This window comes from Astatotilapia calliptera, chromosome 19 (assembly GCF_964374335.1).
Source record: "Astatotilapia calliptera chromosome 19, fAstCal68.1, whole genome shotgun sequence".
In the NCBI taxonomy this organism is placed as follows: domain Eukaryota; kingdom Metazoa; phylum Chordata; class Actinopteri; order Cichliformes; family Cichlidae; genus Astatotilapia; species Astatotilapia calliptera.
The window spans coordinates 9,716,049-9,733,962 of NC_137440.1; the positions used below are offsets into that span (position 1 = coordinate 9,716,049).

The window sequence follows — 17,914 nt, forward strand, 5'->3', positions numbered from 1 at the left end:
AGAAAAAGCTGGAAAAACAATGCTCAGCGATGCAGAGTAGCATCAATGAGATGCTGAGAAAAAATACCGAACTTGAGGAACTTTCTAAGACCTTGAAGTACAAAAACACTGAAATCCAGGCGCAAAAGCAAGAACAACAGAAAACACATAAAGACCTGCAGTGTAGACTTCAAGAAATCCAGAAGAGAAACCAGCAGCTGGAAGACATGCACACAGATGTGCACAAGGCAAAGCGAATAGAGGAGGCAACAGTTAAAGAACTGAAAGACAAGCTTAAAGAAAAACAAGAACAATTAGAAGACATGGTGAAAAGATGCAACAAACTTGAGAAAGAAAACGCAGAAACAATCGATGAGCTGAAAACCCTCATCATTGAGAAAAAAGTGCTGGTGGAAGAGTATCTGAAAAAGAAGAAAAAACGCTTCCACTGGTTCTGGAGGAGGGGCACTGCTGCTTCTCACCTGATGTAACCTCGTCTTCCTCCACCTCTATTCCATCTTCATTTCCCCCCTTCCCCTCCCTCCTTTTTCTTTTTTCACCCTCACCCCCCGACCAGTCCCGGCAGTTGACTGCCCCCTCCTGAGCCTGGTTCTGCCATAGGTTTCTCCTTTAGGTGTCTTTCACTTTAAAAGGAGTTTTTCCTATCCACTGTCGCCTGCTGCTTGCTCAGAGGGGATTGTTGGGGTTTTCTCTCATCTCTCTCTTTCATTCTTTCTATCCTTTCCCCCCCTTCTGCCTTTTCCTTTACCCAATAAACACAATTGCCCACATTTTACATTTGTTTGAAAAATGTCTTCATTCAACAATAATTCATCTTAGGTATAAAAACAAGAAATAGGTAATAGCTGCATGTGTGTTTGTGTGTGTGCATAATATACATACTTGTTTCCCAGAAAGATTTAATACTAGATGGATAGAGACCAGGGACGTGCAGAGGGGGGGCTAGAGGGGCTTGAGCACCCGCCCCTTTCCTGATGAGTGCCCAAAGTGCCCTTTTGTTGAGGCAACTTTTAAATTTTATTTATTTATTTATTTATTTATTTATTTTATGTGTGTGTGCGTGCGGAGTCCTGTCTGTGCCCCTCAACAATAATATTTAACTATTAATCACAGTTTTGCTAAATAAAAGGATCTGGCTTGCATCAGTCACATGATCACATTTAACCAATGATCGCCCTCGACGGCAGAACGCGCTGGTTACGAGCCGGGAACGAGCTCACAAAGAGCACGCGCATTTGTTGCGGTCCGGAGCTGTAGGAGAAACACAAGTTAACTCAGAGACACAGACTGATGCGACAAACCCAGTAAGTAGGTGTACAGCGCACACTGTAGTGTGTAGCACACAGGAGTATTAGCTTATTACGTACACGTTGGTAAGCTGTCTTGTTGCAACTGACGAACTGAAACAAACGAGCGTGCTGTGTGTGCAACAGCGTGACAAACATTACCTGTCCTTTTATTAACTGCACAAGTAGTGCTGGTCATAGCTGCTGGCTACCTGTGTAAGGCTGTCATGGGTCTGTAGCTCTGTCACCGTTTTAGGGAACATATTTAGTTTTAAAGTAAGTTTCTGGGCATTTCCTGCCTTTCTGGAGGGATTATATTTCACTAAAAAACGATCTAATATGCATGTCCACATAATAATTATTATAATTATAATATATTAAAAAACACACGCTGTATTTTAAAGAACATACATTAAGAAGCAGATTATATTAGATTTATATTTTAAATAAGACAAAAGTTGGATTTTACAGCAGTAAAATGATTGTATCTCTACAGTTTAAAAATGTAATAAGCTTTGCCCTGCACAGAGTGGATAGTGAAACAAATGGAATCATCATAAATACATTATTTCATATTTATTACTTCCCCCTCCTCATTGCTTTATTATTGTAGCTCTAGTAATAAATAATAATGTAAGGATGCCCATAGTATATACAGTATTCTGAAGAAGGTCTAAAATGTCACTGTGTGTGCATGTGTGTGTTTTATTTAGCTGGATTTAAAAAAATATTACTCATGATATAACATTGTGCAGACATGGCTGGTAAGGACATGAGGAGGAAACAGTAGGAGCTGTGTGAGGCTACTAAAGGCAGGGCTATAACATTTTGCTGTCATCATTTTATTATAGATTAAGTGCAAGAGTTGTTAGGTGTGGATAATTAGATTATAGTTTATTGCAATAGCAAGTTGTGCCTTGTTCTCAGATAGACAGCAAGTGGAGAGTGATATATGAAATGATGGGAAGGAAGGAAGAAGAGAAGCAAAGAGTGATTCACAGGCAGAGCCGAGTTTATGTCACAGTTTTTCGTTGCCTTATGGTTCCAAGCGCTGTCACCAATCTTTGCATTTTGTTATTATCTCATGAAACTTGTTTAATCAGCTACCATCTCTCCTGTGGACTTTTTAATGTCTACAGTCTCAGATCAACACAGCCCTGCCCTTCCCATATTAGATTCTTGATGAATGTGTGTTGTTGTTATTCAGCATGGTTCAATGTGCCCCTTTTTAACTTTGAGCACCCGCCCCTTTAAACCTCTCTGCACGTCCCTGCTATGAGGCATTCTTAAGCATATTCGTGGCCTTATTAGAGGAAAACAGCCTACTCATTGAAGTCAACAGGAAAGACAAGTATGCAGGAAGACCATGGATGACAAAGGGACTGCAAAATGCCTGTAAAAAAAACCCCCATCTTATATAGATAATTCATTAAAAAGAGAACTACAGAATCTGAAAATAAATATAAAAAGTATAAAAATAAATTAACTAACATAATGAGAACTTGTAAAAAAGAATACTTCATCAAAAAGTTAGAAGATAATAAAGATAGCATGAAAGGGATATGGAAGGTATTAAATAGTATAATAAAAAATGGACCAAGGACTACTGACTACCCTGGGTATTTTACGGAAGGGACAAATACTATTAGTAAAATGAACGAAGTAGTAAATGGATTCAATGAATTTTTTGTAAATATAGGGCCAAAACTGGCTGCGGAAATAAAGGTTGATATGATAGAAAGGGAGACTGGAGGAAACATTGAAAGGAATGCAAGTTCAATGTTTTTAAGAGCAGTGGAAGAGAAGGAGATATATGATATTGTCAGTGGACTTAAGAACAAAACAAGTACTGACTGTCATGATATTGATATGTTAACGGTAAAGAGAGTAATTGATGGTATTGTAAAACCACTACAATATATTTTTAATTTGTCTTTCCAGGAAGGGGTTTTTCCACAAAAAATGAAAGTTGCAAAAATTATTCCCATTTATAAATCAGGTGAAAAGCATTGTTTTACAAATTATAGACCAGTGTCGGTACTCTCCCAGTTTTCTAAGATACTGGAAAAACTATTTCTAAAAAGATTTGATAGCTTTGTGGATAAACATGATTTGTTGGCAAATTGCCAGTATGGGTTTAGAAATAATAGATCAACAGTTTTGGCATTGATGGATTTAATGGAAGAAATAACAGAATGTATGGATAAGAAGAAGTATGCACTTGGAGTCTTTCTAGATCTAAAAAAAGCATTGATACTGTTGACCACGAAATTCTAAAAATCAAACTGGAAAAATATGGGTTCAGGGGTGTGGTACTGGATTGGATACACAGCTATGTGATGAATCGACAGCAATATGTACAAATAAATGAGTTTAAATCTAAATTGATGGATATTGAATGTGGAGTACCTCAAGGATCAGTATTAGGTCCGAAAATGTTTATTATGTATATAAATGATATTTGTAAAGTATCGAAGATACTGAAGTTTGTAATTTTTGCAGATGATACCAATATACTTTGTTCAGGTGCGGAATTTCAACAGGTTTTGGAGGTGATCACACAGGAGTTAAATATATTAAAGAAGTGGTTTGATAGAAACAAATTGTCCTTAAATTTAAATAAAGCAAAATTTATGTTATTCGGAAACTATAAGAAAAACATTAACATTGAAATTTGTGTCGATAATATATATCTAGAAAGGGTTAATGCCATAAAATTTCTTGGTGTGATCATTGATCAAAAGGCCTGTTGGAAATCACACATCACTTATGTGAGGGGAAAGTTAGCACGGGGCATTGCTGTCTTGGGGAAAGTAAAACAATTTCTGGATAGGAAAACATTGTATATGTTATATTGTGCTTTGCTATTACCATACATGAGTTATTGTGTAGAGGTTTGGGGAAATACATATAAAAGTAATATCCAGACTATAATCATAATGCAGAATGGGGCCATTAGACTAATAAATCAGGAGGGGTATAGGGGTCACACAAATGCACTCTTTATTAGGACGCAAGCTATAAAATTCCAGGATCTGGTGAAGTTTAAAACAGTGCAAATAATATATAAGGTAAGGAAAGGAATGCTCCCAATCGAAATAAGTAAATGGTTCTTAGAAAGAGAAGGGAGGTATAATTTTAGAGGGAAGTGGAATTTAAAATTACAAGGAGTAAGAACAACATTGAAAAGGATGTCTATTTCAATAGCGGGAGTTAAATTCTGGAATGAGTTAAAAGAAGAAATAAAAGTCAGTAGTGATATAAAACAGTTTAAAATAAAACTCAAAAAAGAAATATTTAATAAGTATAAGAATGAAGAAAATGCAATTAACCCAAGACAGCAGTCAAACTCATGTTTATTTTCTTCTGCAAATTAGCAAATCTAAATATAGTTTTAGTTGAACATGTGAAAATATTTTTTTGAGATGTTATGTTCTAAGTTGAAGACATTGTATACGTTTTTGTTGTTCAAATTTAGATGATGAGGATGTAAACCTGAGGGGGTAGGGCTAAATAAGTATATACTTCTGCCTACTCCTTTTCAAACAACTGTATGGAATGATTTTATGAAATGTTGGTGAATGTATATGTTTAAAATAAAAAAGAACTGAACTGAACATTTAGATTTAAATATAATATTTAGATTTAACATTTAGATTGAATATTTGACATTTAGATTTAGCATTTAAAATTCTGTTTTAAATATGAAAAGTTACAAATATTTTACTAAATGTTGTAAAAAATGACTTGTGTTGAGCTAAATGTGGAAAAATGTTGCCGTTAATTTCAGCATGTTTCACTTTACAAACGGCGCCCCATAGTGATACGAGTTTTGATTCATACCCAGCTGAAAAGTTGAAACTCATGGGTCATTCTTGTGCAGAGGCAATTTCATAGTCTATGAAGTTCTACTGAGACGTGATTATTGCTGGTTGAAAACTTTAACCAATTCCCGCCTTGATGACTTGAAACACAGTCAGCTATGGCAATTTTTGCTGGTCTCTCAGGAGACTTTGTCATTTGTTTCAATGTTAATTTCTGGCGTTTTCAATTTCCTATTTCTATCCGTTGCTTTTGTTGAGGGAAGGTGTCTGGTATTATCAAACCCAATCAGTTCTTGCATCATTTAACATTTGACAGCACTGTGATTTGCCTTGTTGACTCGCCTTGATGACTTGAAACAGTCAGCTATGGCAATTTTTGCTGGTTTCTCAAGAGACTTTGTAAGTGGTTTCAATGTTAATTTCTGGCGTTTTCAATTTCCTATTTCTATCCGTTGCTTTTTTTGAGGGGAAGGTGTCTGGTATTATCAAACCCAATCAGTTCTTGCATCACCCAACATTTGACAGCACTGTGATGCGAGTGTTGATTCATACCCACCTGAAAAGCTGAAACTCAATGGTCATTCTTGTGCAGAGGCAATTTCATAGTCTATGAAGTTCTACTGAGACGTGATTATTGCTGGTTGAAAACTTTAACCAATTCCCGCCTTGATGACTTGAAACACAGTCAGCTATGGCAATTTTTGCTGGTCTCTCAGGAGACTTTGTCATTTGTTTCAATGTTAATTTCTGGCGTTTTCAATTTACGATGTCTATCCGTCATACTTATTGAGGGAAGTTGTCAGGTATTAGGAGATCTTGACAAAATTAACACAAGATGGGATTAAAGTCCTTCTTCGAGTGAAGCAAAGTATTGACCCTTTGCTCTTGGTCAATGCATACAATTAACTGAACCAATAAATGGGCGGGATTTCCAAATGATCAACCAATCACGTGAGTAATCCCCCAATTCAAACCCAGTTAGTTCCTGCATCACCCAACATTTGAAAGTCCACCATCAGTGATGTGAGTGTTGATTCATACCCACCTGAAAAGCTGAAACTCACTGGTTATTCTTGTGCAGAGGCAATTTCATAGTCTATGAAGTTCTACTGAGACGTGATTATTGCTGGTTGAAAACTTTAACCAATTCCCGCCTTGATGACCTGAAACAGTCAGCTATGGCAATTTTTGCTGGTCTCTCAGGAGACTTTGTAATTTGTTTCAATGTTAATTTCTGGCGTTTTCAATTTCCTATTTCTATCCGTTGCTTTTGTTGAGGGAAGGTGTCTGGTATTATCAAACCCAATCAGTTCTTGCATCACCCAACATTTGACAGCACTGTGATGCGAGTGTTGATTCATACCCACCTGAAAAGCTGAAACTCAATGGTCATTCTTGTGCAGAGGCAATTTCATAGTCTATGAAGTTCTACTGAGACGTGATTATTGCTGGTTGAAAACTTTAACCAATTCCCGCCTTGATGACTTGAAACACAGTCAGCTATGGCAATTTTTGCTGGTCTCTCAGGAGACTTTGTAATTTGTTTCAATGTTAATTTCTGGCGTTTTCAATTTCCTATTTCTATCCGTTGCTTTTGTTGAGGGGAAGGTGTCTGGTATTATCAAACCCAATCAGTTCTTGCATCATTTAACATTTGACAGTGCTGTGATGCGCCTTGATGACTCGCCTTGATGACTTGAAACAGTCAGCTCTTCCTCTACACCCTCCCACAATTTTTGCACATGTTGAGGAGCGTGTCAGGCTACATTTCACTGTGTGTTATACTTGTATGACTATGCATGTGACAAATAAAGAACCTTGAACCTTGAGTGAAGCAAAGTATTGACCCTTTGCTCTTGGTCAATGCATACAATTAACTGAACCAATAAATGGGCGGGATTTCCAAATGATCAACCAATCACGTGAGTAATCCCCCAATTCAAACCCAGTTAGTTCCTGCATCACCCAACATTTGAAAGTGCACCATCAGTGATGTGAGTGTTGATTCATACCCAGCTGAAAAGCTGAAACTCACTGGTTATTCTTGTGCAGAGGCAATTTCATAGTCTATGAAGTTCTACTGAGACGTGATTATTGCTGGTTGAAAACTTTAACCAATTCCCGCCTTGATGACTTGAAACACAGTCAGCTATGGCAATTTTTGCTGGTCTCTCAGGAGACTTTGTCATTTGTTTCAATGTTAATTTCTGGCGTTTTCAATTTACGATGTCTATCCGTCATACTTATTGAGGGAAGTTGTCAGGTATTAGGAGATCTTGACAAAATTAACACAAGATGGGATTAAAGTCCTTCTTCGAGTGAAGCAAAGTATTGACCCTTTGCTCCTGGTCAATGCATACAATTAACTGAGCCAATAAATGGGCGGGATTTCCAAATGGTCAACCAATCACGTGAGTAATCCCCCAATTCAAACCCAGTTAGTTCCTGCATCACCCAACATTTGAAAGTGCACCATCAGTGATGTGAGTGTTGATTCATACCCACCTGAAAAGCTGAAACTCACTGGTTATTCTTGTGCAGAGGCAATTTCATAGTCTATGAAGTTCTACTGAGACGTGATTATTGCTGGTTGAAAACTTTAACCAATTCCCACCTTGATGACTTGAAACACAGTCAGCTATGGAGGTTTTTGCTGGTCTCTCAGGAGACTTCAATTCAATTTCTTTGTTGTCCCACAAGGGGAAATTAGTTTAGCAGCAGGAGGATAAGAACAAACAGAACAATACTATAAAACAATAATAATGATAGAAAGTTCAAGGACAATTATTTGCCATTAAGGAGACAAGACGCAGTAGGGATAAAAGAGACCTGGAGTCTTTTAGTCCTCCTTGGAGGTACTCTAAAACGGCGGCCGGAAGGCAACAACTCAAACTCACTGTGAAGTGGATGGTTCACACAATTAATAATAGAATGAGCCTTTCTAAGCACATTTCTATTGTAAATGGCCAAAAGTCCATCTTGCCAGCGCCCTGAAATTTTGCTAGCAGTTTTTACCAGAAGTCCCAACCGATTCTTATTCTTCACCGTCAGGTTACCAAACCATGCAGCGATACAAAAAGACATCACAGATTCGATAAAACTTCTATAAAACAAGGACAACATCTCAGATGAGACGTTAAAAGATCTCATTTTCCTTAAAAAGAACAGTCTTTGTTGAACTTTTTTAGTAGTGGCATCAGCATGAGATTCAAAACACAGTTTATGGTCAAGTACCACACCTAGATATTTATAACTCTCAACGATCCCAATATCGGCAGTTTTAATGATAGTGGGTGATGAGCTATAAGAGGACTTCCTAAAATCAATAATCATGTCTTTAGTTTTTGACACGTTAAGTGAGAGGAAGGACTCATCACACCAATTCACAAAATCATCTACAACCTGTCCATGGCCTGACTCGTCCCCCACTAGAAGACTGACGATCACTGTGTCGTCAGCAAACTTCAGGATGTGTCTGTTTGTGAAATTGCTGCGACACTCATTTGTGTACAGAATGAACAGAAGGGGAGAGAGGCAACAACCCTGGGGTGATCCAGTAGAGGAGGAGAGCACATCAGAAAAGACATGATTTACCCTCACACATTGTGACCTATTAGTCAGAAAGTCTGTCACCCAGCCGACCAGACTAGTGTCAAGCTTGAAATGATTGTAAAGCCTGTCAGCAAGTAAGAGGGGTTGAATTGTATTAAATGCAGATGAAAAGTCAGCAAATAATAATCTTGCATGGGTGTGGGGGGCCTCAAGATGCTTATACAAGAGATGCAGGAGTGTGACAGCAGCATCCTCCACACCTCTCCCTGCTCTATAGGCAAACTGGAAGGGGTCAAGATGGTGTTCAACATGCATTAAAATCTCCTTCTTAATTATCTTCTCAAATGTCTTCATCACTAAAGAAGTCAGAGCCACAGGCCTAAAATCATTCAGTGCCTTAGGAGAACTGCCCTTAGCAACAGGAACAATGATCGCATGTTTCCAAATTTTAGGTACTGTCTGTAGCTCTAAAGAAAGTGAGAAGATATAGTGAAAAATCCCACTCAGCTGATCAGCACAAGTTCTCAGTACCTGTCCACAGATGTTGTCAGGTCCAGGACTCTTGCTTTTGGTATGTCTAAAAAGATTAGCTACCCCTGTCTCATCAATACAAATAGATGGGGGAGTGATGGTCTTTTCCCTCAGTGTGCTGGTCTGCCTAGAACAATCATAGTTCTCAAAACGAAGGTAAAAACTGTTAGGACTGTCTGCCAGATGTTTGTCAGAAGTAAACCCCTCTAAGGTAATGCTGCTTTTACCTTTCGTCTGTAGCCCTGCCATTGTTTTCATACCAAGCCAAGCTCTTTGTAATTTGTTTCAATGTTAATTTCTGGCGTTTTCAATTTCCTATTTCTATCCGTTGCTTTTGTTGAGGGAAGGTGTCTGGTATTATCAAACCCAATCAGTTCTTGCATCACCCAACATTTGACAGTGCTGTGATGCGCTTTGATGACTCGCCTTGATGACTTGAAACAGTCAGCTATGGCAATTTTTGCTGGTCTCTCAGGAGACTTTGTCATTTGTTTCAATGTTAAATTCTGGTGTTTTCAATTTACCATGTCTATCCGTCATACTTATTGAGGGAAGTTGTCAGGTATTAGGAGATCTTGACAAATTTAACACAAGATGGGATTGAAGTCTTTCTTCGAGTGAAGCAAAGTTGTAGGAGCCATGTGAGTTATTTCCGTCTGACTAAGTGGGTTGGTTTAAATGGACTCACTGTATTGGTGCATGGGTGTGGGGCGTGTCTCATGGGTGTGGTATAAGGTAAATGTGGTTGCACTCACTTGTGCACAGCACCTGATGTGATGAGCAGAAGGTAGGGTGAGCACGAGGCAAAACTTTCTGTTGACCGCAACATAGCGCAACATACCGCAATTTGAATGATTTGATATTCTGTGCGTTTGTTTGACAGTTGATCCCATGTGCTGATTTGTAGTTTGGACAGTGGCATGTGTAAATAAAGAAGCAAATGATACAGAAGTGTTTTGTGCGTTAATTGTTGCGCGTCATCGGTGTCCTCATGTTTAGCCTTCCGCGGCCACTGGTTGGAAGAGCCGCAACAAAAGTATTGACCCTTTGCTCTTGGTCAATGCATACAATTAACTGAGCCAATAAATGGGCGGGATTTCCAAATGATCAACCAATCACGTGAGTAATCCCCCAATTCAAACCCAGTTAGTTCCTGCATCACCCAACATTTGAAAGTGCACCATCAGTGATGCGAGTGTTGATTCATACCCACCTGAAAAGCTGAAACTCAATGGTCATTCTTGTGCAGAGGCAATTTCATAGTCTATGAAGTTCTACTGAGACGTGATTATTGCTGGTTGAAAACTTTAACCAATTCCCGCCTTGATGACTTGAAACACAGTCAGCTATGGCAATTTTTGCTGGTCTCTCAGGAGACTTTGTCATTTGGTTCAATGTTAATTTCTGGCGTTTTCAATTTCCTATTTCTATCCGTTGCTTTTGTTGAGGGAAGGTGTCTGGTATTATCAAACCCAATCAGTTCTTGCATCATTTAACATTTGACAGCACTGTGATTTGCCTTGTTGACTCGCCTTGATGACTTGAAACAGTCAGCTATGGCAATTTTTGCTGGTCTCTCAGGAGACTTTGTCATTTGTTTCAATGTTAATTTCTGGCGTTTTCAATTTCCTATTTCTATCTGTTGCTTTTTTTGAGGGGAAGGTGTCTGGTATTATCAAACCCAATCAGTTCTTGCATCACCCAACATTTGACAGCACTGTGATGCGAGTGTTGATTCATACCCACCTGAAAAGCTGAAACTCAATGGTCATTCTTGTGCAGAGGCAATTTCATAGTCTATGAAGTTCTACTGAGACGTGATTATTGCTGGTTGAAAACTTTAACCAATTCCCGCCTTGATGACTTGAAACACAGTCAGCTATGGCAATTTTTGCTGGTCTCTCAGGAGACTTTGTCATTTGTTTCAATGTTAATTTCTGGCGTTTTCAATTTACGATGTCTATCCGTCATCCTTATTGAGGGAAGTTGTCAGGTATTAGGAGATCTTGACAAAATTAACACAAGATGGGATTAAAGTCCTTCTTCGAGTGAAGCAAAGTATTGACCCTTTGCTCTTGGTCAATGCATACAATTAACTGAACCAATAAATGGGCGGGATTTCCAAATGATCAACCAATCACGTGAGTAATCCCCCAATTCAAACCCAGTTAGTTCCTGCATCACCCAACATTTGAAAGTGCACCATCAGTGATGTGAGTGTTGATTCATACCCACCTGAAAAGCTGAAACTCACTGGTTACCTTGTGCAGAGGCAATTTCATAGTCTATGAAGTTCTACTGAGACGTGATTATTGCTGGTTGAAAACTTTAACCAATTCCCGCCTTGATGACCTGAAACAGTCAGCTATGGCAATTTTTGCTGGTCTCTCAGGAGACTTTGTCATTTGTTTCAATGTTAATTTCTGGCGTTTTCAATTTCCTATTTCTATCCGTTGCTTTTGTTGAGGGGAAGGTGTCTGGTATTATCAAACCCAATCAGTTCTTGCATCACCCAACATTTGACAGCACTGTGATGCGAGTGTTGATTCATACCCACCTGAAAAGCTGAAACTCAATGGTCATTCTTGTACAGAGGCAATTTCATAGTCTATGAAGTTCTACTGAGACGTGATTATTGCTGGTTGAAAACTTTAACCAATTCCCGCCTTGATGACTTGAAACACAGTCAGCTATGGCAATTTTTGCTGGTCTCTCAGGAGACTTTGTCATTTGTTTCAATGTTAATTTCTGGCGTTTTCAATTTCCTATTTCTATCCGTTGCTTTTGTTGAGGGAAGGTGTCTGGTATTATCAAACCCAATCAGTTCTTGCATCATTTAACATTTGACAGCACTGTGATTTGCCTTGTTGACTCGCCTTGATGACTTGAAACAGTCAGCTATGGCAATTTTTGCTGGTCTCTCAGGAGACTTTGTAATTTGTTTCAATGTTAATTTCTGGCGTTTTCAATTTCCTATTTCTATCCGTTGCTTTTTTTGAGGGGAAGGTGTCTGGTATTATCAAACCCAATCAGTTCTTGCATCACCCAACATTTGACAGCACTGTGATGCGAGTGTTGATTCATACCCACCTGAAAAGCTGAAACTCAATGGTCATTCTTGTGCAGAGGCAATTTCATAGTCTATGAAGTTCTACTGAGACGTGATTATTGCTGGTTGAAAACTTTAACCAATTCCCGCCTTGATGACTTGAAACACAGTCAGCTATGGCAATTTTTGCTGGTCTCTCAGGAGACTTTGTCATTTGTTTCAATGTTAATTTCTGGCGTTTTCAATTTCCTATTTCTATCCGTTGCTTTTGTTGAGGGGAAGGTGTCTGGTATTATCAAACCCAATCAGTTCTTGCATCATTTAACATTTGACAGCACTGTGATGTGAGTGTTGATTCATACCCACCTGAAACGCTGAAACTCAATGGTCATTCTTGTGCAGAGGCAATTTCATAGTCTATGAAGTTCTACTGAGACGTGATTATTGCTGGTTGAAAACTTTAACCAATTCCCGCCTTGATGACTTGAAACACAGTCAGCTATGGCAATTTTTGCTGGTTTCTCAAGAGACTTTGTAAGTGGTTTCAATGTTAATTTCTGGCGTTTTCAATTTCCTATTTCTATCCGTTGCTTTTGTTGAGGGAAGGTGTCTGGTATTATCAAACCCAATCAGTTCTTGCATCACCCAACATTTGACAGCACTGTGATGCGAGTGTTGATTCATACCCACCTGAAAAGCTGAAACTCAATGGTCATTCTTGTGCAGAGGCAATTTCATAGTCTATGAAGTTCTACTGAGACGTGATTATTGCTGGTTGAAAACTTTAACCAATTCCCGCCTTGATGACTTGAAACACAGTCAGCTATGGCAATTTTTGCTGGTCTCTCAGGAGACTTTGTCATTTGTTTCAATGTTAATTTCTGGCGTTTTCAATTTACGATGTCTATCCGTCATACTTATTGAGGGAAGTTGTCAGGTATTAGGAGATCTTGACAAAATTAACACAAGATGGGATTAAAGTCCTTCTTCGAGTGAAGCAAAGTATTGACCCTTTGCTCTTGGTCAATGCATACAATTAACTGAACCAATAAATGGGCGGGATTTCCAAATGATCAACCAATCACGTGAGTAATCCCCCAATTCAAACCCAGTTAGTTCCTGCATCACCCAACATTTGAAAGTGCACCATCAGTGATGTGAGTGTTGATTCATACCCAGCTGAAAAGTTGAAACGCACTGGTTATTCTTGTGCAGAGGCAATTTCATAGTCTATGAAGTTCTACTGAGACGTGATTATTGCTGGTTGAAAACTTTAACCAATTCCCGCCTTGATGACTTGAAACACAGTCAGCTATGGCAATTTTTGCTGGTTTCTCAGGAGACTTTGTAATTTGTTTCAATGTTAATTTCTGGCGTTTTCAATTTACGATGTCTATCCATCATACTTATTGAGGGAAGTTGTCAGGTATTAGGAGTTCTTGGCAACATTAACACAAGATGGGATTCAAATCCTGCATCGGTTAATGCTATCTACCACCTGACTACCGAGGACAGTGACGTCATCAGCGAGAGACCGGTGACCAGCATCGCGGAGCATGATGTCCGAGCGGCACTGAGGAGAGTGAACACAAGGAAAGCGGCGGGGCCAGACGGCATCACCGGCCGTCTGCTGCGCTGCTGTGCTGACCAGCTAGCAGGTGTGTTCACTTACATCTTCAACGAGTCCCTGGCGAAGTCTGTGGTCCCCATATGCTTCAAAAGATCCACCATCATCCCTGTGCCCCTGAACAGCAAACCCTCATCCCTGAACGATTACCGGCCAGTTGCACTGACCTCGGTAGTAATGAAGGTGTTTGAGAGGCTGCTGAAGAACATCATCTCCTCCTCCATCCCAGACACCACAGATCCGCTGCAGTTTGCCTACAGATCCAACAGATCCACAGAGGATGCCATCGCCCACGTCCTACACACCACTCTCAGCCATGTGGACAAGAAACAGGGTAACTATGTGCGAATGCTGTTTGTTGATTACAGTTCAGCGTTTAACACAATAGTGCCCTGCAGACTGTTCACAAAGCTCAGGGATCTGGGACTTAACAGCCGTCTGTGTGCATGGGTGTTGGACTTCCTCACTGGCAGAACTCAGGTGGTGAGGGTGGGCAGGTGCTTCTCCAACAGCATCACCATCAACACAGGAGCACCTCAGGGATGTGTCCTCTCGCCACTGCTCTACTCCCACTACACTTCAGACTGTGTGGCCACCCATGGCGCCAACACCATTATGAAGTTTGCTGACGACACAGTGGTGTTGGGTGCCATCTCCAACAACGGTGGTGGACTTCAGAAGGGGTCAGCACAGAGACTACAAGCCCATTATCATCAATGGAGCTCCAGTGGAGAGTGTGCAGTCCTTCAAGTATCTTGGTGTTCACATCTCCTCAGACCTGACATGGGCTGCCCACATTCAGGTCCAGACCAAAAAGCCTAGGCAGCGCCTGTATCACCTACGACAACTGAGGAAGTTCAGGGTCTCTCCAAAGATCCTCAGGATTTTCTATACAGGTGCTGTGGAGAGCATCCTCACACAGAACATCAAATCAAATCAAATCACTTTTATTGTCACATCACATGTGCAGGTACATTGGTACAGTACATGTGAGTGAAATTCTTGTGTGCGAGCTTCACAAGCAACAGAGTTGTGCAAAATACAATAATGTAAACAAGCAAAATACAAGAATGGCTACATCTGAAACTAATAAATATATGTACAATATATAATAGTATATGCATTTCTGGATGTGTATACTAAATATTTTTCTACGTGTGTGTGTGTGTGTGTGTGTGTGTATACACATATTTTACAAATTAAATAGAGTAAACAATAAATAAAATATATAAAAATATACAGAGTTGAGACATGTGCAAAACAGTGGCATTACTGTACAGTATGGAGTGCATAATGTTAAAGTTCCAGTAGTGAAGGTGAGGTGTCTATGACGTGTTCAGCAGTCTGATGGCCTGGTGGAAAAAGCTGTCTCTCAGTCTGCTGGTTCGGGACCGGATGCTGCAGAACCGCCTTCCTGATGGAAGTAGTCTGAACAGTTTATGGCTGGGGTGACTGGAGTCCTTGATGATGACATGACATCGTGGTTTGGGAACAGCTGTGTGATGGACCAAAAAGCTCTCCAGAGAGTGATCTGTACAGCAGAACGCTGCTGCAGGATTGCTCTCCCCCCGCTTCAGGACACCTACACCAGGAGATGCCGGACTAGAGCAGCGCAGATACTGAAGGACCCGTCCCATCCTGGCAACAAACTGTTCCAACTTCTGCAATCTGGTAGAAGGTTCCGCATCTTCCGGGCAAGGACAGAGAGACTCAAGAGGAGCTTCTATCCCCAAGCCACCCGTGCCCTAAACACACACACCCGCCCTCTCACATCATCTATAATTGACTGAGACAGGACTCTCTTCCAGACACTAAATCAAGGCACAATGTACATTTCAATTCCTTTAATTTTAAATATGTTTATATTGTCTATCCTGTAAAATAGTCAGATGTCTATTCATATTAATGTACAGAATTCACCTGCTTGCTGCTACTACTGCACATTCACCCAATGTGTGTGTGTGTGTGTGTGTGTGTATATATATATATATATACAGTGGGGCAAAAAAGTATTTAGTCAGCCACCGATTGTGCAAGTTCCCCCACCTAAAATGATGACAGAGGTCAGTAATTTGCACCAGAGGTACACTTCAACTGTGAGAGACAGAATGTGAAAAAAAAAATCCATGAATTCACATGGTAGGATTTGTAAAGAATTTATTCGTAAATCAGGGTGGAAAATAAGTATTTGGTCAATAACAAAACAACAACAACAACAACAACAACTCAATACTTTGTAACATAACCTTTGTTGGCAATAACAGAGGTCAAACGTTTACTATAGGTCTTTACCAGGTTTGCACACACAGTAGCTGGTATTTTGGCCCATTCCTCCATGCAGATCTTCTCGAGAGCAGTGATGTTTTGGGGCTGTCGCCGAGCAACACGGACTTTCAACTCCCGCCACAGATTTTCTATGGGGTTGAGGTCTGGAGACTGGCTAGGCCACTCCAGGACTTTCAAATGCTTCTTACGGAGCCACTCCTTTGTTGCCCGGGCGGTGTGTTTTGGATCATTGTCATGTTGGAAGACCCAGCCTCGTTTCATCTTCAAAGTTCTCACTGATGGAAGGAGGTTTTGGCTCAAAATCTCACGATACATGGCCCCATTCATTCTGTCCTTAACACGGATCAGTCGTCCTGTCCCCTTGGCAGAAAAACAGCCCCATAGCATGATGTTTCCACCCCCATGCTTCACAGTAGGTATGGTGTTCTTGGGATGCAACTCAGTATTCTTCTTCCTCCAAACACGACGAGTTGAGTTTATACCAAAAAGTTCTACTTTGGTTTCATCTGACCACATGACATTCTCCCAATCCTCTGCTGTATCATCCATGTGCTCTCTGGCAAACTTCAGACGGGCCTGGACATGCACTGGCTTCAGCAGCGGGACACGTCTGGCACTGCGGGATTTGATTCCCTGCCGTTGTAGTGTGTTACTGATGGTGACCTTTGTTACTTTGGTCCCAGCTCTCTGCAGGTCATTCACCAGGTCCCCCCGTGTGGTTCTGGGATCTTTGCTCACCGTTCTCATGATCATTTTGACCCCACGGGATGAAATCTTGCGTGGAGCCCCAGATTGAGGGAGATTATCAGTGGTCTTGTATGTCTTCCATTTTCTGATGATTGCTCCCACAGTTGATTTTTTCACACCAAGCTGCTTGCCTATTGTAGATTCACTCTTCCCAGTCTGGTGCAGGTCTACAATACTTTTCCTGGTGTCCTTCGAAAGCTCTTTGGTCTTGGCCATGGCGGAGTTTGGAGTCTGACTGTTTGAGGCTGTGGACAGGTGTCTTTTATACAGATGATGAGTTCAAACAGGTGCCATTCATACAGGTAACGAGTGGGGGACAGAAAAGCTTCTTACAGAAGACGTTACAGGTCTGTGAGAGCCAGAGATTTTCCTTGTTTGAGGTGACCAAATACTTATTTTCCACCCTAATTTACGAATAAATTCTTTACAAATCCTACCATGTGGATTCATGGATTTTTTTTTCACATTCTGTCTCTCACAGTTGAAGTGTACCTCTGGTGCAAATTACTGACCTCTGTCATCATTTTAAGTGGGGGAACTTGCACAATCGGTGGCTGACTAAATACTTTTTTGCCCCACTGTATGTATGTATGTATGTATGTATGTATGTGTATATATATATATATATATATATATATATATATATATATATATATATATATATATATATATATATATATATATATATATATATATTTTTTTTTTTTTTTTTTTTAATTTTTAATTTTTTTCTTTTTAAAGGTGTTTCCAACTATTTACAGCACAATCAGCTGTTCTGCATCATTGTTCTGACACACACAACAAAACTATTGACTACACTACACACTAACTATGGTGCAAATCTCTCACAGTGAGGGTGTTTTTGGTTTTGTTTTTGCTCACAGGCTTTCGAGCGTTTCCTTATAAAACAATGTTTTTACCGTTTCTTCCTGCAGTAAATATAAACAACGATCAACACAATTTAAAAACTGGTATAAAGTCCACACTTTTCCCGTCAGTTGTTCCGTCTGTC

General features: G+C 40.0%; 14 non-coding genes across 14 annotated transcripts; all 14 read left to right on the forward strand.

Annotated features, from left to right (window-relative positions):
• The first annotated feature begins 5,157 nt into the window (after positions 1-5,157).
• Positions 5,158-5,297, forward strand: LOC145422664 (U4 spliceosomal RNA). The gene has a single exon (XR_013903959.1). It is a non-coding gene; the product is annotated as a U4 spliceosomal RNA (small nuclear RNA).
• Positions 5,298-5,690: 393 nt separating this feature from the next.
• Positions 5,691-5,830, forward strand: LOC145422665 (U4 spliceosomal RNA). Its single transcript, XR_013903960.1, has one exon. It is a non-coding gene; the product is annotated as a U4 spliceosomal RNA (small nuclear RNA).
• Positions 5,831-6,179: 349 nt separating this feature from the next.
• On the forward strand, positions 6,180-6,317 carry LOC145422663 (U4 spliceosomal RNA). The gene has a single exon (XR_013903958.1). It is a non-coding gene; the product is annotated as a U4 spliceosomal RNA (small nuclear RNA).
• Positions 6,318-6,501: 184 nt separating this feature from the next.
• On the forward strand, positions 6,502-6,641 carry LOC145422666 (U4 spliceosomal RNA). The gene has a single exon (XR_013903962.1). It is a non-coding gene; the product is annotated as a U4 spliceosomal RNA (small nuclear RNA).
• Positions 6,642-7,150: 509 nt separating this feature from the next.
• Positions 7,151-7,290, forward strand: LOC145422653 (U4 spliceosomal RNA). Its single transcript, XR_013903948.1, has one exon. It is a non-coding gene; the product is annotated as a U4 spliceosomal RNA (small nuclear RNA).
• A 349-nt stretch (positions 7,291-7,639) lies between these two features.
• Positions 7,640-7,779, forward strand: LOC145422662 (U4 spliceosomal RNA). Its single transcript, XR_013903957.1, has one exon. It is a non-coding gene; the product is annotated as a U4 spliceosomal RNA (small nuclear RNA).
• A 2,651-nt stretch (positions 7,780-10,430) lies between these two features.
• LOC145422654 (U4 spliceosomal RNA) lies at positions 10,431-10,570 on the forward strand. The gene has a single exon (XR_013903949.1). It is a non-coding gene; the product is annotated as a U4 spliceosomal RNA (small nuclear RNA).
• A 393-nt stretch (positions 10,571-10,963) lies between these two features.
• Positions 10,964-11,103, forward strand: LOC145422655 (U4 spliceosomal RNA). The gene has a single exon (XR_013903950.1). It is a non-coding gene; the product is annotated as a U4 spliceosomal RNA (small nuclear RNA).
• Positions 11,104-11,451: 348 nt separating this feature from the next.
• Positions 11,452-11,589, forward strand: LOC145422658 (U4 spliceosomal RNA). The gene has a single exon (XR_013903953.1). It is a non-coding gene; the product is annotated as a U4 spliceosomal RNA (small nuclear RNA).
• A 185-nt stretch (positions 11,590-11,774) lies between these two features.
• LOC145422661 (U4 spliceosomal RNA) lies at positions 11,775-11,914 on the forward strand. The gene has a single exon (XR_013903956.1). It is a non-coding gene; the product is annotated as a U4 spliceosomal RNA (small nuclear RNA).
• Positions 11,915-12,307: 393 nt separating this feature from the next.
• On the forward strand, positions 12,308-12,447 carry LOC145422656 (U4 spliceosomal RNA). Its single transcript, XR_013903951.1, has one exon. It is a non-coding gene; the product is annotated as a U4 spliceosomal RNA (small nuclear RNA).
• Positions 12,448-12,632: 185 nt separating this feature from the next.
• LOC145422659 (U4 spliceosomal RNA) lies at positions 12,633-12,772 on the forward strand. Its single transcript, XR_013903954.1, has one exon. It is a non-coding gene; the product is annotated as a U4 spliceosomal RNA (small nuclear RNA).
• Positions 12,773-12,956: 184 nt separating this feature from the next.
• LOC145422657 (U4 spliceosomal RNA) lies at positions 12,957-13,096 on the forward strand. Its single transcript, XR_013903952.1, has one exon. It is a non-coding gene; the product is annotated as a U4 spliceosomal RNA (small nuclear RNA).
• A 349-nt stretch (positions 13,097-13,445) lies between these two features.
• On the forward strand, positions 13,446-13,585 carry LOC145422660 (U4 spliceosomal RNA). The gene has a single exon (XR_013903955.1). It is a non-coding gene; the product is annotated as a U4 spliceosomal RNA (small nuclear RNA).
• The last annotated feature ends 4,329 nt before the right edge of the window (positions 13,586-17,914 follow it).